Here is a 13,834-nt window from a genome sequence, read left to right on the forward strand (position 1 = left end):
TTGCAATGGAATATCAATTTGCAATATAATTGACATTTGCAATGCAATAGAACATTGCAATGGAGTATCACTTTGCAATACATTCTACATTTGCAATGCAATAGAACTTAGCAATGGAATATCGCTTTGTAATATGATCGTCATTTGCAATGCAATAGAACATTGTAATGGATTGTCTCTGCAATATAACCGGCACTTGCAATGCAATAAACGTTGCAATGGAATATCAGTTTGCAATATAAAAGTCATTTGCAATGCAATCAAACATTGCAATGGAATATAACTTTGCATTATAATAGTCATTGCAATGCAATGGAACATTGCAATGGAATATAACTTAGCTCAATAATAGCAATTTGCAATATAATAGACAATTGCAATGGAATATAGCTTTGCCTTCTGATGGTCATTGCAATGCTATAGGACTTTGCAATTGAACCTAATTTTGCACTGTAGCAGTCATTTGCAATGCAATTGCACATTACAATGGAATATCACTTTGCAATATAATAGTAATTTACATAGCAATAGCAGATTGCAATGGGATATCACTTTGCAATATGATAATCATTTGCAATGCAATAGAACGTTTCAATGATGTATCACTTTGCAATATAACCGTAATTTGCAATGCAATATAACTTTGGAATTAAATATCACTTTGCAATATAATAGTCATGGCAATGCAATGGAACCTTGCAACGGAATATTATTTTGTAATATAATAATAATTGCAATGCAATGGAACATTGCACTCGATTATCAGTTTGCATATTAATCGTCATTTGCAATGCAACAGAATATTGCAGTGGAATATCGCTTTGTAATAAGATCATGATTTCCAATGCAATAGAACATTGCAATGGAATATTGCTTTTGGATATGATCGTCATTTGCAATTCAGTAGAAAATTGCAAAGGATTATCACTTTGCAATATAATCGTCATTTGCAATGCAATAGCACTTTACAATGTAATGTCACTTTGCAATATAATAGTCATTTGCAATGAAATATGACATTGCAATGGACTATTAACTTGCAATGTAACAGTCACTTGCTACACAATATCACATTGCAATATAATATCACTTTGCAATATGATCGTCATTTGTAATGCCGTAGAATTTTGCAATGGAATAGCGCGTTGCAAAATAGTAGTAATTTGCAATGCAATAGCACATTGCAAATTAGTATCACTTTACAATATAATTGCCATTTGAAATGCAATAGGACATTGCAATGTAATTTTAGCTTGCAATATTATATTGATTTGCAATGCAATAGGATATTGCAATGGAATATCACTTTGCAACATAGTAGACATTTTCAATGCAACAGAACATTGTAATTGATTATCACTGCAATATAATTGTCCTTTGAACTGCAATTAACATTGAAAAGGAATATCACTTTGCAATATAATTGTCATTTGCAATGCAATCAAATATAGCAATGTAATATAACTTTGAAATGGAATAGTGATTGCAATGCAATGATCATTGCAATGGAATATCAGTTTGCAATACAATAGTCCTTTGCAATGTAATAGAAAATTACAAATCAATGTCGCTCTGACTTCTGACCATCGTTTGCAATGCAGTAGAATATTGCAATGGAATATCACTTTGCAATATAATTGTCATTTGCACTGCAATAGCACATTGAAATGGAATATCACTTTTCAATATAATAGTCATTTGCAAAGCAACATGACATTGCAATGGACTAGTAACTTGCAATATAATAGTCATTTGCAAAACAATATCACATGGCAGTATAATATCGCTTTTATAATATGATCGTCATTTGCAATTTAGTAGAACATTGCAATTGATTAGTGCATTGCAAAATAATAGTAATTTGCAATGCAATAGCACCTTGCAATGGAGTATCACTTTACAATATAATTGTCATTTGAAATGCAACAGAAGATTGCAATGGAAATATAACGTTGTAATATATTTGTCCTTTTACACTGCAATAGAACATTGCAATGGAATATCACTTTGCAATATATTAGACATTGCAATGCAATGGAACATTGCAATGGCATTTCAGTTTGCAATATAATAGTCCTTTGCAATGTAATAGTAAATCACAATTTAATTTCGGTTTGACTTCTGATCATCATTTGCAATGCAATAGGTCTCTGCAATTGCACCTCACTTTGCATTGTAGCAGTCATTTGCAATGCAATTGCACATTGCAATGGAATATCACTGCAATATAATCGTCATTTGCAGTGCAGTAGAACATTGCAGTGGAATATCAATTTGCAATATTACATTAATTTACAATGCAATGTCACATTGCAATGGTATATAACTTTGCAATATAATTGACATTTGCAATGCAATAGCACCTTACACTGGAGTATCACTTTGCAATATACTCTTCATTTGCAATGCAATAGAGGTAAGAAATGAAGTATCACTTTGCAATATAATAGTCATCACAATGCAATGGAACATTGCAAAGGAATATTACTTTGCAATATAATAGTCATTGCAGTGCAATGGAACATTGCACTGGAATATCAGTTTGAAATATAATAGTCATTTTCAATGTAATACAAAATTACAATTTAATGTCCCTTTGACTTCTGGGCATCATTTGCAATGCAATAGGACCTTGCATTTCAACCTCACTTTGCATTGTAGCAGTCATTTGCAATGCAATTGCACATTGCAATGGCATATCACTGCAATATAATCGTCATTTGCAATGCAATAGAACATTGCAGTGGAATATCAATTTCCAATATAACATTAATTTACAATGCAATGGCACATTGCAATGGAATATCACTTTGCAATATAATTGACATTTGCAATGCAATAAAACATTGCACTGGAGTATGACTTTGCAATATATTCTTCATTTATAATGCAATAGAAGTTTGGAATGCAGTATCACTTTGCAATATAATAGTCATTGCAATTCAATGGAACATTGCAATGGAATCTTACTTTGCAATATAATACTCATTGCAATGCATTGGAACATTGTACTGGAATATCAGTTTGAAATATAATAGTCATTTGCAATACAGTATAACATTGCAATTGAATATAACTTCACCATATAATCATCATTTGCAATACAATAGCACGATGCAAAAGAATATCACGTTGCAATATAATAGTGATTTGCAATGCAATATGACATTGCAATGGACTAGTAACTTGCAATATAATAGTCATTTGCAAAACAATATCACATGGCAATATAACATTGCCTTGCAATATGATTGTCATTTGCAATGCAGTAGAACATTGCAATTGATTAGCGTGTTGCAAAATAATAGTAATTTGCAATACAACAGCTCATTGCAATGGAGTATCACTTTAAAATATAATTGTCATTTGAAATGCAACCAAACATTGCAATGGAAATATAACTTGCGATATAATATTCATTTTCAATGCAATATGACGTTGCAGTGGAACTTCCTTTTGCAACATAGTATTCATTTGCAATGCCACAGAATATTGGAATTGATTATCACTGCAATATAATTGTCATTTGCACTTCAATAGAACATTGCAATGGAATAACACATTGCAATAAAATAGTCATTGCAATGGAATATCAGTTTGCAATATAATAGTCATTTGCAATGTAATAGAAAATTACAATTTAATAGCGCTTTGACTTCTGTTCGTGATTTGCAATGCAATAGGACTATGCAATTGAACCTCACTTTGCATTGTAGCAGTCATTTGCAATGCAATTGCACATTGCAATGGAATATAACTGCAATATAATCGTCATTTGCAATGCAATAGAACATTGCAGTGGAATATCAATTTCCAATGTAACATTAATTTAAAATGCAATGGCACATTGCAATGGAATAGCACTTTGCAATATAATTGACATTTGCAATGCAACAGAACATTGAACTTGAGTAACATTTTGCAATATACTCTTCATTTGCAATGCAATAGATGTTTGGAATGAAGTATCACTTTGCAATATAATAGTCATTGAAATACAATGGAACATTGCAATGGAATATTACTTTGCAATATAATAGTCATTGCAATACAATGGAACATTGCACTGGAATATCAGTTTGAAATTTAATAGTCATTTGCAATGCAATAGCACATTGCATTGGAATATCACTTTGCAATATAATAAAGATTTGCAGTGCAATATGACATTGCAATGGACTAGTAACTTGCAATATAATTGGCATTTGCAAAAGAATATCACATGGCAACATAATATCGCTTTGCAATATGGTAGTCATTTGCAATGCTTTAGAACATTGCAATTGATTAGCGCGTTGCAAAACAATAGTAATTTTCAATGAACAGCACATTGCAATGGAGTATCACTTTACAATATAATTGTCATTTGAAATGCAACAGAACATTGCAATGGAAATATAACTTGAAATATTACATTCATTTGCAATGCAATAGGACGTTGCAGTGGAATATCCCTTTGCCACATTGCAGTCATTTGCAAAGCAATAGAAAATTGTAATGGATTATCACTGAAATATCATCGTCATTTGCAACACAATAGAATATTGCAATGGAATATCACTTTGCAACATAAAAGTCATAGCAATGCAATGGAATTTTGCTATATAATATCAGTTTGTAAGATAATAGTCATTTCAATGCAATAGAGCATTGCAATGGAATATTATTTTGCAACATAACATTTATTGCAATGCAATGAAACATTGCATTGGAATATTAATTTGCAATGGAATAGTAATTTGCAATGCAACAGAACATTGCAATGGAATAAGACATTCCAATGGAATATCACTTTGCAACTTAATGTTCATTTGCAATGCAATAGAGCATTGGAATGGAATATCACTTTGCAATATAATGGTTATTTGCAATCCAATATGACATTGCAATGGTCTTTTAACTTGAAATAAATTAATCATTTGCAGAACAAAATCACATTGCAATATAATATCGCTTTGCAACATGATCGTCATTTGCAATGCAGAACATTGCAAAGGATTATCATGTTGCAAAATATCAGTAATCTGCAATGCCGTAGCACATTGCAATGGAGTATCACTTTACAATATAATTGTCATTTGAAGTGCAATAGAAGATTGCAATGGAATTTTAACTTGCAATATTATGTTAATTTGCAATGCAATAAGGCGTTGCAATGGAATATCACTTTGCAACAAAGTTGTCATTTGTAATGCAACAGAACATTGTAATGGATTATCCCTGCAATATAATCATCATTTGCAATGCAATAGAGCATTGCAATGGAAAGCACTTTGCCAAACAATCGTCATTTGCAATGCAAACAAACATTGTAATGAAATATAACTTTGCAATAGAATAGTCATTGCAATACAATGGAGCATTGCAATGGAATATCACTTTGCTATATAATAGTCATTGCAATGCAATAGAATATTGCAGTGAAATATCACTGCAATATAATAGTAATTAGCAATGCAATAGCACATTGCAATGGAATATCAACTCGCAATATGATAATCATTTGCAATTCAATAGCACATTGCAATGAAATATCACTTTTCCATATAATTAAAATGCAATACAATAGCACATTGCAATGGACTTTATCAAATGTCTTTTGCTCCATGTCCACAAGCTAATAATAATTTGTGAACTGGGACTCATAAACCTCTTTGCTCCTCAACAGTTAATAGCTTCCCATTATTTAGAAAATACTCAGAACTATCTCACTTTGTTCCAAAGTGGCTGGTGTCAAACTTGCGTACATTGAACTCGATTTGCCTTTGTTTTGCCGGCTTACTGTGTCTTTGGTTACCTCCATTTCCCAACTGCACGACGAGCGGACCGTCTAACTTAGTGCGATCTTCAAAATATAATCCACAGTGCTCCATTGCTTCATCCAAGTCAGTCATAAATACGGTGAACAGTTGATGATCTAAGACAGAGATCTGGGGGACGGCACTTGTCACATCTGACTCCGCTGTTAACGAGCATGTCTTTTGTGGGTGGGTTAATATTTCTGAAGTGATGGTGGTCTGAGGCAGTCAATCATGAATTTGTGGGAAAAGTGTGCTGTGCAGGCTGGATTATGGACAAGTAAATTGAATTTGTCGGAGATGCAATGATGCACTGCAGCCAATGAAAGTACTATTGTGAGCTTTGAATTGCAAGAGCCCCGATAGCTCAGTCGGTAAAGCATCAGACTTTTAATTTCAGGGTTCAAGTCCCTGTTTGGGCACTGCTATTAAATCGCAATACTCAACTTTACTCTCGTACTTTGATCATTTAACAAAGAAAATAACAGCAGGAGCAAGCCATTTCATGCCTGGAGCCTTTCTGCCGTTTATCATCGATCGATGTTCCTTTGCTCCAGATCCCTTAATACCTTTGGTTAACAAACATCTCTCAATCTCAAGTTTAAAATTGACAATTGGCCCAGCTTTATTTGCTGTTTGCGGAAGTGTGTTACAAATTTGTGTCACACAAACTTCTCTCCTGAAACGCTTGGATCTAATGTTGAGGCTGTGGCCCCTTCTCCCAGATGGGTCAATCATCAGAAATAGCTTCTCGCTATCTACACGAGCATTTCCTCTTAATACCGTGAATACTTCAATCAAATCACCACTTAAGCTTCTAAATTCCAGGAAAAAAACCCGTGTTTGTGCAATATCCCGTTGTAATTTGTCCCTTGGACTCTATGTCTCCTTCACTTTTTAAGCCGAAAAATACATTCCCAAGCTGTGATGCCGAGAATTGAACACAGTACCGCAGCTGTGGCCTAACCAGTGTTTGAATAGTTGTGGCATCATTTCACCCTCTTATATTGTAATCCTACAGATATAAGTATCACGTTTCAATTAGCTTTTCGATTCATTTCTGTACCTGTCCATGACCATTTAATGATATATGTACAGGGACACAAGTCTATTTGAATATCAACTGTTTCCAGCTTAACATTATAAGGAGTGTATTCTAAATACTCCTATAAAGATCGGTAGTGGATCACGTCACACTTGCTAATATTTAAATCAATTTGACAGAAAATTACACATTCGCTTAATCTATGAATATCTGGTCAAATGTCTTGTTTCCATCTCAACTGATTATAATGCCGCCTATCTTTTTTGTCATCCTCAAACTTGGATGTGTGGCTCTCAATCACATCCACTAAGTCGTTAATGAAATCGGTGATTAGTTGAGTTCCCAAAAGTGATCAATCAGAGACACCACTCGTCATAATCTGCCAATTAGTGTACCTGATCATCATCTGCAAACTTTGTCTCCTGCCGTGCCACCAATTTCCTAACCAGGTTAATAATTTGCCTTCAATTACATGCGTTTCAAATTTGGCCCAATGTCCCATATGCGGGACTTTTTCAAATGTCTTTGCTTCATGTCTACAAGCAAATAATAATTTGTGAACTGGGACTCATAAACCTCTTTGCTCCTCAACAGTTAATAGCTTCCCATTATTTAGAATATACTCAGAATTATATTACTTTGTTCCAAAGTGGCTGGTGTCACACTTGCGTACATTGAACTCGATTTGCCTTTGTTTTGCCGGCTTACTGTGTCTGTCTCTGTCCCTCTGGTTACCTCCATTTCCCAACTGCACTACAAGCGGACCGTCTAACTTAGTGCGATCTTCAAAATATGATGTACAGTGCTCCATTGCTCCATCCAACTCAGTCATAAATACGGTGAACAGTTGATGATCTAATACAGATATCTGGGGGACGGCACTTGTCACATCTGACTCCGCTGCTAACGAGCGTGTCTTTTGTGGGTGGCTTAATATTTCTGAAGTGATGGTGGTCTGAGGCAGTCAATCCGGATTTGTGGGGGAAATGTGCTGTACAGGTTGTATTATGGACAAGTAAATTGAATTTGTCGGAGATGCAATGATGCACTGCAGCCAATGAAAGTACTTTTGTGAGATTGGCTTTGCAAGAGCCCGGATAGCTCAATCGGTAGAGCATCAGACTTTTAATCTGAGGGTCCAGGGTTCAAGTCCCTGTTCGGGCGTTGCTTTTAAATCGCGAGACTCAACTTTACATTCGCACTTTGATCATTTAACAAAGAAAATAACAACAGCAGCAGGCCATTTCATGCCTGGAGCCTTTCTGCCTTTTAATTAAATCATCGATCGATATCCGTTTGCAATCCTTTGCTCCAGATCCCTTAATACCTTTGGTTAACAAACATCTCTCAATCACAAGTTTAAAATTGACAATTGTCCAGCTATAATTGCTGTTTGCGGAAGTGTGTTACAAATTTCTGTCACACAAACTTCTATCCTGAAACGCTTGGATCTAATGTTGAGGCTATGGCCCCTTCTCCCAGATGGGTCAATTATCAGAAATAGCTTCTCGCTATCAACACTAGCATTTCCTCTTAATATCGTGAATACTTCAATCAAATCACCTCTTAAGCTTTAAATTCCAGGAAAAAAAACCGAGTTTGTGCAATATCCCGTTGTAATTTGTCCCTTGGACTCTATGTCTCCTTCACTTTTTAAGCCTAATAATACATTCCCAAGCTGTGATGCCGAGAATTGAACACAGTACCGCAGCTGTGGCCTAACCAGTGCTTTGTATAGCTGTGGCATTTTTTCACCCTCTTATATTGTAATCCTACAGATATAAGTATCACTTTTCAATTAGCTTTTTGATTCATTTCTGTACCTGTCCATGACCATTTAATGATATATGTACAGGGACACAAGTCTATTTGAATATCAACTGTTTCCAGCTTAACATTATAAGGAGTGTATTCTAAATACTCCTATAAAGATCGGTAGTGGATCACGTCACACTTGCTAATATTTAAATCAATTTGACAGAAAATTACACATTCACTTAATCTATGAATATCTGGTCAAATGTCTTGTTTCCATCTCAACTGATTATAATGCCGCCTATCTTTTTTTCATCCTCAAACTTGGATGTGTGGCTCTCAATCACATCCACTAAGTCGTTAATGAAATCGGTGATTAGTTGAGTTCCCAAAAGTGATCAATCAGAGACACCACTCGTCATAATCTGCCAATTAGTGTACCTGATCATCATCTGCAAACTTTGTCTCCTGCCGTGCCACCAATTTCCTAACCAGGTTAATAATTTGCCTTCAATTACATGCGTTTCAAATTTGGCCCAATGTCCCATATGCGGGACTTTTTGAAATGTCTTTGCTTCATGTCTACAAGCAAATAATAATTTGTGAACTGGGACTCATAAACCTCTTTGCTCCTCAACAGTTAATAGCTTCCCATTATTTAGAAAATACTCAGAACTATATTACTTTGTTCCAAAGTGGCTGGTGTCACACTTGCGTACATTGAACTCGATTTGCCTTTGTTTTGCCGGCTTACTGTGTCTGTCTCTGGCCCTTTGGTTACCTCCATTTCCCAACTGCACTACAAGCGGACCGTCTAACTTAGTGCGATCTTCAAAATATGATGTACAGTGCTCCATTGCTCCATCCAACTCAGTCATAAATACGGTGAACAGTTGATGATCTAATACAGATATCTGGGGGACGGCACTTGTCACATCTGACTCCGCTGCTAACGAGCGTGTCTTTTGTGGGTGGCTTAATATTTCTGAAGTGATGGTGGTCTGAGGCAGTCAATCCGGATTTGTGGGGGAAATGTGCTGTACAGGTTGTATTATGGACAAGTAAATTGAATTTGTCGGAGATGCAATGATGCACTGCAGCCAATGAAAGTACTTTTGTGAGATTGGCTTTGCAAGAGCCCGGATAGCTCAATCGGTAGAGCATCAGACTTTTAATCTGAGGGTCCAGGGTTCAAGTCCCTGTTCGGGCGTTGCTTTTAAATCGCGAGACTCAACTTTACATTCGCACTTTGATCATTTAACAAAGAAAATAACAACAGCAGCAGGCCATTTCATGCCTGGAGCCTTTCTGCCTTTTAATTAAATCATCGATCGATATCCGTTTGCAATCCTTTGCTCCAGATCCCTTAATACCTTTGGTTAACAAACATCTCTCAATCACAAGTTTAAAATTGACAATTGTCCAGCTATAATTGCTGTTTGCGGAAGTGTGTTACAAATTTCTGTCACACAAACTTCTATCCTGAAACGCTTGGATCTAATGTTGAGGCTATGGCCCCTTCTCCCAGATGGGTCAATTATCAGAAATAGCTTCTCGCTATCAACACTAGCATTTCCTCTTAATATCGTGAATACTTCAATCAAATCACCTCTTAAGCTTTAAATTCCAGGAAAAAAAACCGAGTTTGTGCAATATCCCGTTGTAATTTGTCCCTTGGACTCTATGTCTCCTTCACTTTTTAAGCCTAATAATACATTCCCAAGCTGTGATGCCGAGAATTGAACACAGTACCGCAGCTGTGGCCTAACCAGTGCTTTGTATAGCTGTGGCATTTTTTCACCCTCTTATATTGTAATCCTACAGATATAAGTATCACTTTTCAATTAGCTTTTTGATTCATTTCTGTACCTGTCCATGACCATTTAATGATATATGTACAGGGACACAAGTCTATTTGAATATCAACTGTTTCCAGCTTAACATTATAAGGAGTGTATTCTAAATACTCCTATAAAGATCGGTAGTGGATCACGTCACACTTGCTAATATTTAAATCAATTTGACAGAAAATTACACATTCACTTAATCTATGAATATCTGGTCAAATGTCTTGTTTCCATCTCAACTGATTATAATGCCGCCTATCTTTTTTTCATCCTCAAACTTGGATGTGTGGCTCTCAATCACATCCACTAAGTCGTTAATGAAATCGGTGATTAGTTGAGTTCCCAAAAGTGATCAATCAGAGACACCACTCGTCATAATCTGCCAATTAGTGTACCTGATCATCATCTGCAAACTTTGTCTCCTGCCGTGCCACCAATTTCCTAACCAGGTTAATAATTTGCCTTCAATTACATGCGTTTCAAATTTGGCCCAATGTCCCATATGCGGGACTTTTTGAAATGTCTTTGCTTCATGTCTACAAGCAAATAATAATTTGTGAACTGGGACTCATAAACCTCTTTGCTCCTCAACAGTTAATAGCTTCCCATTATTTAGAAAATACTCAGAACTATATTACTTTGTTCCAAAGTGGCTGGTGTCACACTTGCGTACATTGAACTCGATTTGCCTTTGTTTTGCCGGCTTACTGTGTCTGTCTCTGTCCCTTTGGTTACCTCCATTTCCCAACTGCACTACAAGCGGACCGTCTAACTTAGTGCGATCTTCAAAATATGATGTACAGTGCTCCATTGCTCCATCCAACTCAGTCATAAATACGGTGAACAGTTGATGATCTAATACAGATATCTGGGGGACGGCACTTGTCACATCTGACTCCGCTGCTAACGAGCGTGTCTTTTGTGGGTGGCTTAATATTTCTGAAGTGATGGTGGTCTGAGGCAGTCAATCCGGATTTGTGGGGGAAATGTGCTGTACAGGTTGTATTATGGACAAGTAAATTGAATTTGTCGGAGATGCAATGATGCACTGCAGCCAATGAAAGTACTTTTGTGAGATTGGCTTTGCAAGAGCCCGGATAGCTCAATCGGTAGAGCATCAGACTTTTAATCTGAGGGTCCAGGGTTCAAGTCCCTGTTCGGGCGTTGCTTTTAAATCGCGAGACTCAACTTTACATTCGCACTTTGATCATTTAACAACAGCAGCAAGCCATTTCATGCCTGGAGCCTTTCTGCCATTTAATTAAATCATCGATCGATATCCGTTTGCAATCCTTTGCTCCAGATCCCTTAATACCTTTGGTTAACAAACATCTCTCAATCACAAGTTTAAAATTGACAATTGGCCCAGCAAAAATTGCTGTTTGCGGAAGTGTGTTACAAATTTCTGTCACACAAACTTCTATCCTGAAACGCTTGGATCTAATGTTGAGGCTATGGCCCCTTCTCCCAGAAGGGTCAATTATCAGAAATAGCTTCTCGCTATCTACACTAGCATTTCCTCTTAATATCGTGAATACTTCAATCAAATCACCACTTAAGCTTTAAATTCCAGGAAAAAAAACCGAGTTTGTGCAATATCCCGTTGTAATTTGTCCCTTGGACTCTATGTCTCCTTCACTTTTTAAGCCTAATAATACATTCCCAAGCTGTGATGCCGAGAATTGAACACAGTACCGCAGCTGTGGCCTAATCAGTGCTTTGTATAGCTGTGGCATTTTTTCACCCTCTTATATTGTAATCCTACAGATATAAGTATCACTTTTCAATTAGCTTTTTGATTCATTTCTGTACCTGTCCATGACCATTTAATGATATATGTACAGGGACACAAGTCTATTTGAATATCAACTGTTTCCAGCTTAACATTATAAGGAGTGTATTCTAAATACTCCTATAAAGATCGGTAGTGGATCACGTCACACTTGCTAATATTTAAATAAATTTGACAGAAAATTACACATTCACTTAATCTATGAATATCTGGTCAAATGTCTTGTTTCCATCTCAACTGATTATAATGCCGCCTATCTTTTTTTCATCCTCAAACTTGGATGTGTGGCTCTCAATCACATCCACTAAGTCGTTAATGAAATCGGTGATTAGTTGAGTTCCCAAAAGTGATCAATCAGAGACACCACTCGTCATAATCTGCCAATTAGTGTACCTGATCATCATCTGCAAACTTTGTCTCCTGCCGTGCCACCAATTTCCTAACCAGGTTAATAATTTGCCTTCAATTACATGCGTTTCAAATTTGGCCCAATGTCCCATATGCGGGACTTTTTGAAATGTCTTTGCTTCATGTCTACAAGCAAATAATAATTTGTGAACTGGGACTCATAAACCTCTTTGCTCCTCAACAGTTAATAGCTTCCCATTATTTAGAAAATACTCAGAGCTATATTACTTTGTTCCAAAGTGGCTGGTGTCACACTTGCGTACATTGAACTCGATTTGCCTTTGTTTTGCCGGCTTACAGTGTCTGTCTCTGTCCCTTTGGTTACCTCCATTTCCCAACTGCACTACAAGCGGACCGTCTAACTTAGTGCGATCTTCAAAATATGATGTACAGTGCTCCATTGCTCCATCCAACTCAGTCATAAATACGGTGAACAGTTGATGATCTAATACAGATATCTGGGGGACGGCACTTGTCACATCTGACTCCGCTGCTAACGAGCGTGTCTTTTGTGGGTGGCTTAATATTTCTGAAGTGATGGTGGTCTGAGGCAGTCAATCCGGATTTGTGGGGGAAATGTGCTGTACAGGTTGTATTATGGACAAGTAAATTGAATTTGTCGGAGATGCAATGATGCACTGCAGCCAATGAAAGTACTTTTGTGAAGTTGGCTTTGCAAGAGCCCGGATAGCTCAATCGGTAGAGCATCAGACTTTTAATCTGAGGGTCCAGGGTTCAAGTCCCTGTTCGGGCGCTGCTTTTAAATCGCGAGACTCAACTTTACATTCGCACTTTGATGATTTAACAAAGAAAATAACAACAGCAGCAGGCCATTTCATGCCTGGAGCCTTTCTGCCATTTAATTAAATCATCGATCGATATCCGTGTGCAATCCTTTGCTCCAGATCCCTTAATACCTTTGGTTAACAAACATCTCTCAATCACAAGTTTAAAATTGACAATTGGCCCAGCTATAATTGCTGTTTGCGGAAGTGTGTTACAAATTTCTGTCACACAAACTTCTATCCTGAAACGCTTGGATCTAATGTTGAGGCTATGGCCCCTTCTCCCAGATGGGTCAATCATCAGAAATAGCTTCTCGCTATCTGCACCAGCATTTCCTCTTAATATCGTGAATACTTCAATCAAATCACCACTTAAGCTTTAAATTCCAGGAAAAAAAACCGAG

The 13,834-nt window shown here is 36.6% G+C and overlaps 4 non-coding genes across 4 annotated transcripts; all 4 read left to right on the plus strand.

Annotated features, from left to right (window-relative positions):
* Nucleotides 1–7,934: 7,934 nt before the first annotated feature.
* trnak-uuu (transfer RNA lysine (anticodon UUU)) lies at nt 7,935–8,007 on the plus strand. Its single transcript has one exon. It is a non-coding gene; the product is annotated as a tRNA-Lys (tRNA).
* Nucleotides 8,008–9,735: 1,728 nt separating this feature from the next.
* On the plus strand, nt 9,736–9,808 carry trnak-uuu (transfer RNA lysine (anticodon UUU)). The gene has a single exon. It is a non-coding gene; the product is annotated as a tRNA-Lys (tRNA).
* Nucleotides 9,809–11,536: 1,728 nt separating this feature from the next.
* trnak-uuu (transfer RNA lysine (anticodon UUU)) lies at nt 11,537–11,609 on the plus strand. Its single transcript has one exon. It is a non-coding gene; the product is annotated as a tRNA-Lys (tRNA).
* A 1,717-nt stretch (nt 11,610–13,326) lies between these two features.
* Nucleotides 13,327–13,399, plus strand: trnak-uuu (transfer RNA lysine (anticodon UUU)). Its single transcript has one exon. It is a non-coding gene; the product is annotated as a tRNA-Lys (tRNA).
* The last annotated feature ends 435 nt before the right edge of the window (nt 13,400–13,834 follow it).

The sequence above is a fragment of the Somniosus microcephalus genome, unplaced genomic scaffold, assembly GCF_052327205.1.
Source record: "Somniosus microcephalus isolate GS21.2 unplaced genomic scaffold, FLI_Smic_1.0 unresolved_chr5, whole genome shotgun sequence".
Taxonomy (NCBI): Eukaryota; Metazoa; Chordata; class Chondrichthyes; order Squaliformes; family Somniosidae; genus Somniosus; species Somniosus microcephalus.